The 6,000-nt window shown below is 44.7% G+C and overlaps 1 protein-coding gene across 1 annotated transcript in view; it reads left to right on the top strand.

Annotated features, from left to right (window-relative positions):
• Positions 1 to 2,820: 2,820 nt before the first annotated feature.
• Positions 2,821 to 6,000, top strand: part of LOC146349939 (cystathionine beta-synthase-like protein) — a 69,400-nt gene continuing 66,220 nt past the window's right edge. Inside the window, exon 1 of the mRNA XM_084843831.1 lies at positions 2,821 to 2,934. The gene's annotated coding sequence lies outside the window, so the exon portion shown is untranslated. The remainder of the gene's footprint in view (positions 2,935 to 6,000) is intronic.

The raw sequence follows: 6,000 nt of genomic DNA, 5'->3' as shown, positions 1-6,000 counted from the left end.
GTCAGAGCAAAATGAAATTACCTCACTGTCCGCCGTCGGCCCCCAACCATGTGAGCATGTGCAGTTGTAACTCAAGATAATGCTAAATGCATCTGATGAAGTGGACTGTAGTCCATGAAAACCAATGCCATAATAACCTTGTCAGGGCACAATCTTATGCATGCTTAGACAGAAAAAAAAATGCTGGTTGGAGAATGCTGGGAGTTATAGGACATTTTTCCATCTAAACATGCATAGGATTGCACCACTAGTCTTTAGCATGCTACAAGACACTCTGCTGTTTTTGCTGTCACAGGCTAACAAGGCTACACCCCTGAGAATGTGATTAGATTTACCTTTGCTGCCCTGTTCCCCGATACATTGTATGGGATATGTTTTGTTGGAAGCCCAACCCAGCCACCAACAGAAAGTGATTTATTTATTATTAAATTTATATCATGCCTTTTTTCTTCTTGCAAAGAACCCAAGGTGGCTTACATGGTCCTCCTCCTCCCCTCCATTTTATCCTCACAACAATCATCAGTGACTGGCCCACAGTCACCCAGTGAGCTTCATGGCCCAAGTGGAGACTAGAACCCGGGTCTCCTGAGTCCCAGTCCAACACTGTAACCACTACACCATTGTGTGTGATGGCGTGCAAGTAGGGGAAGTGGGTGGGGGCAGGATTAGCTGCTAATGTAGCATTTCAGCTGCTATTTAACATGATTGTAACAAAAGTGTATATTAAATGTTCAAAATTAATCTTAAATATTCATCTTAAAACATGATACCATCTTCCAGGTGCTAGCAGCAGTTCACAAAATATTTATCTAAACAAGTGTATTCCAAGATATAAATGTACAATCTGAGCCTCCTAGCAACAAATGTAAAATAACAGCAGCAAATAAAATCCAGAGTTAACATTTTAAAACAAAACTAATCAGGTAAAGCTGCTTATTGGCAACACATTAAAATCAAATACCATAAAAAGCTACTTTGCCTGTCACCGGTAGCAGCTAATGTCTACTGGGGCTGGTGGAGCTGAGGACAGGGTCACCACAGGCAGTGCCAAGAGGTCACTACTGGTTTGCTGCCTCTGTGCAGAGCTCTGTTCATTTGTGCATGAACAAATTTGCTCATTGTGCATGTGCAGTGCAGCAAAACACAGGACTGCATGGGTTGCATGTGTAGTGGTGCACAACACAACATCAGTAACAACATTTATTTACTTTATTTATGGCCATGCATGTGGGCAGCTAGGAGTTGTCATGTTCTCTGGCCTTGATCCCCCCTCCCCCTCTCTCGCTCAGAGGAGGACTCAGAAGGATGTGGCTTTATTGGATTCCTTGGAGGGCACCGCACAATGCAATCTTTACCACCCCCAAGCCGGAGGAGACGGCGGCTGCAGAATCAGGCAATGGCCCTTTAAGAGACAAACAGCTCCTCTAAAGGAATAGCATTAACAGCAGGCCCAGAACAGCCAACCTTCATAAAGCCTCGGAAGGCCTCTGCATGTTGCTGAGACAACAGCTCTTCCTGAGTGAGCTCCAGCTAGCCTTGGGTTCTGAGAGACCTTACTTGATCTGGACTTGCCTTGTGATCCTGCATAGCCTAACTTGACTCTGCTTCACTGGATGTGATCCCCACCTCTGCCACCCTTCTAGTAAGTGCCACTGCATTGGAACCAAGCTAAACAGGACAAGAATTTTGGGGAGTGGGGGCACAGACAGGGCACTGCCCCGCCTGCTATGATAGACTGGCTGTGGCTGCCTATAACCACTGAAACCATTAGCTTATTGCCCTAAAAACGATTAGTCAGAACACTTAGAAAATTAATAAAGGGGTACTTTGAGCAAGGCTGGCCACCTAATGCGAAGAGAAAACTCCCTGGAAAAGACCCTGATGCTGGGAAAGACTGAAGGCAACAGGAGAAGGGGACGGCAGAGGATGAGATGGCTAGATAGCATCACCAACGCAATGAATATGAACTTGAGCACGCGCCGGGCGTGCTATAGTTCATGGGGTCATGAGGAGTCGGACACGACTGAACAAACAAGGCTGGTCCTGTAATTAGGGACAGTGAGGCAGCTGCTTTGGGCAGTGGATGCTTGGGGGTGCCGTGGGGTGGGGCTGGAGAGCAGAAGTGAGGTGTTGGAGGACAGAGCTACGTGGTCCATTTGGTCTGCCTTGCATCCCTGTACCTAGCCTGCTGCAATGAAAGACGCTGGTCTGTTGCTAGGGGTGAAGTTAAGATTTAACTGCGGGTCTGATCAGCTTCTCTACATGGCATATGGTGGGCGGGGGCCACCATTTTTTCCTTTGCCTCAGGCAGCCAAATGTCTTGGGCTGGCCCTGCCTGATAGGTTCATAGGGGAGTAATCATACTTGTCAGCACAGGAAGCATTTTCAGGGCATTTAAAATAATAATCACATTTTCCCACACAAGACCTGAGTTTGAAAGATCCTGTCTGGCTTTGCTTCTACTTTTGGGGAGCAGGGGGGGGGGATATGCTGTCGAATCACCGTGACAATAAAGTCCTAGATTCCTTCATTGCCTCCTGTGGGCACCTGCCACCGTTACCATCACTCCAACGCGACTGAGGGCCAAGGCATCAAAAATAACCAGGCAATGTAGTCTGCAAACAAAAGAACCACCCCTCTACTCTTTCTTGAATTTACTTATGCACATAGCGCAGGATGAAGAAGCAATTTGCGCAGGCTGCGGCAGGACTGACACGCTGCCTTCTCATTGGCCCCATGGGACGCTCCCTACGCCCCCGCCCCAGCCAATCACCGCCGGCTCTTTCCCTAAAACCTAAAGAGGCTTGGGGAAGCCTATTCACTCACGCCGAGCACCCTGTTGGGCGACAGCAGGTGCTGCGTCTCTGACCCGGCGGGGCGTTTTTCCATCCACGCACTGAGCCTGCCTCCTTTTTCTTCCTTTCGGTCCACCAGGTAAGTAGCAGCAGGAGGAAGGGGGGAGGAAAAACAGCCACCCTTTCCCCCTGATAACTTAGTAATGGGGTGGAGGGCGGGGGAGCGTTTGTTCGAATGGCGGTGGGGAAATGGGCAACGCCGGCTCTTAACGCACAAATGGTTGGGGTTTTTCCTTCGTTAGGGGTGGGGTTGCGTTGGGCATTTTTTCTGGAACCGCCTGATTGCATCATCTCGGTGCCACAGCAGGTGAGTTAGACACAAGCTTCGTGGTTAGTCTGTAGTGGGAGGTGCCGAACTTAATTTCATTCTCTCTTGCTTTGGTTAAAGATGCCTTTGTGTGAAGATGTTCGGTTCCTTCTCTCTCGTTTGGGGGCCAATATGGGCTCGCCACCTCTTCAGATTATGAGAGACCCCATTAGATGACGGATGTCAAAAGACTGCCCAAAAGACAAAACTATAATTTTCTTGAAATCTCTTTCCTTCTGCCTGTTTCCTTTATTAAAGTAAGGGGGCTGTATCCAAGGGTAGGCTGGCCTCCCTAAGTTTTCTCTGCCCCCTGTTTTTTAATAAATAATTAAAATGGTTTACGTTTTTGTCTCTAAAAGGCCCGAAAACCGGATGATCTGCCTTCTTTCTTTTTTGGTGCCCCCCCCCCCACTTTTAGGCTGGCTATGGGCCTGTAAAGCAAAATGAAACAAAAGAATGCCACAAAACATTGTGCGGAAGCAGAGGGCTATCACTGCCTTTATGTCCTACTTGTGGGCCCCTCTTGGGCATCTGGTTGATACTTTGGGAAACAGGACATTGCACTAGATAGGCCTTTGGTCTGATCCAGTAGGGCTCTCTTTATATAGCTGGAAACTGACCATGTGATCTTATGCATGTTTACTCAGAAGTAAACTATTGAACAGTTGGTCTTACTCCCAGATAAGTATGTAACATTGCAGCTGAACAAGGACTTGGTGGGGCTTACTTCTGAGGAGACCCACATAGGATCCAACTGCAAGATCACTTTAAGGCTGCTTACACAAGTTAGAATAAAGCATGCCCTTGAACAACGTGCACAATTTTTGTGTCATTAATGTGGGATAGAAGAGCTTTATTTTAGTCCTAGTCTTGCTGAGATGTTTGCTGTACAGCATCAGAAACAGGATCTGCCTTCCACATCTTACACAGGCTCAAGTTACAAATGGCTTTTTGCAGATAGGATCCTTGGTGAGTTTTTCCTAAAGGGTTCAGGTCAGAGGTCAAAAGGTGCTGGATATAGTTCAACTCTAGCAAAATTCCAGAGATTCTTTTGGTTTCCTTTTTCTTAAAGGGATCTGTTCATGCAGCAATTCCCCACTCTCATTATGCCTGGAAAATTTTAGTCTAACAGAGGATTACCTTTTGTTGCAGGTATTCCTTTTTCAGATAGTGCATGTCATGATCAAACCAACATATTTTGAGCAATGTGTATGTTGTGAATGCAGGTATATTTATGAGAAACTTTTTTTTAAGTCACAAGACAAACAGAGGTCACTGTGGCTTGAAATTTTGAAATGGCTGAACCTATGCATGTTTACCCAGAAGTGAGTCTCACTGTGTTTAGTGGAGGTTATACTTGGGTAAATATGCATGGGATTACAGCCTTAAAATAAGTTGCATGACTTTACTATGAGTGCTGTGCAAGCAAATATTTGTGTGGAAAGGAAATGATTTTTAAAATGCTACACTACTGTAGAAATCCCTTACAGATTCATAAATTAAAAGTGAACAGTACTTCACCTAGACCTGACTATTTTACGTAAGTCTTATCTGATTACAGTTTGTTCCTCTTTGCATTTACCAGATAGCGTTTACTCTTGTTATTAGGTGGTTACTGACTTTAATAGCTCAGACTGTGTGTAACTCCTTCTGCAGCTTTTGAAGATACATTTTGGGCAGAGGGTGTGTCTCAAAGAACAGCAAAAAGAGCATTCCTTGATACACCTTCCCCAAATAGCATCCTCACAGATGTGCTAGAGGCTGAAACCACAGCCCTGTTCTCTCTTGCATAATAACATGCTCATTGAATAGGGGAAGCAAGATCATGCCTGTCAGCCTTGACCTCTGTTTGTCCCCTAGCCATTCCCTATTATTTTTTTATTTAATACATTTATCTACTGCTGAACATAAATATCCCTAAGCAGCAACCTCTTACACAGTCAGCTGAAGGTGAGAATGCTGTATGCATGTACAACTTTATGCCTCTAGGGTCTATATGCACAGTCAGAGTTCCTGATATCCTACATGCTTACAGTAGTATTCATACAGTTCCTTTTATTGCCTCCAAATAAATGCATGGAGGGTGGGGGTAGGGCCAGGAGGCATAATCCTGTTCCTTTTCCATGCATTCAATGAATATGGGATTATAAAATGAGAACAGGGCTTGTGCCTTTTGTGGACACACTGAGTTTGTCAGATAGGTATAGAACGCTAGCTATTAGGATTACCATATCAGGAATTACAATTCCTACCAGTTTGATGTGATTTATTAGAGTATTAGTTTGGACATCCTTGTGAAATGTTTGGGCATATCTGTGAATTCTCACTTTTCAAACAACATAGGAACCAAGTATGATAGAGTTTTCTACACTTTTTTCATTGCATCTGCACCGGATGTATAGGGGTGAGAGAGAGGGCAATGGTGTGTGTGGTAATAATAGATACTTACACTTGACATGTCAAATGAAAACATTTCCCTAAACTTTTTCATTCTTGTAAAACAAAACAAATCCTAGCATGAATGGAACAGATAATGGGGATTACATGAAATCATTGCATGAGGTTGCTGGAACATGTTTGGTTTGATTATTGCAGAGGTTTAAGGAAATTCTGTTTTGGGCATAATTTACCAAATACTTAGTATGTAAGGATTAAATTGCATATACCAGTGGATGCAGTGACAGAAGAGACAACTTAGGTTGACTACCTTATTGAAAGGTTGTGTCCACCTGCCCACCCGCCCCCGAAGGATGTCCATGCCATGGTTTTGTTCAGTGGTAACTCGCTTTTTGGCAAGAGTGCGTAATTGCTATCATTCTGCCACTGAGCATTAACATG

This window comes from Heloderma suspectum, chromosome 3 (genome assembly GCF_057233095.1).
Source record: "Heloderma suspectum isolate Gila_16-S chromosome 3, 16-S_ref, whole genome shotgun sequence".
Taxonomy (NCBI): domain Eukaryota; kingdom Metazoa; phylum Chordata; class Lepidosauria; order Squamata; family Helodermatidae; genus Heloderma; species Heloderma suspectum.
This window is presented reverse-complemented; position numbering and strand designations above follow the sequence as displayed.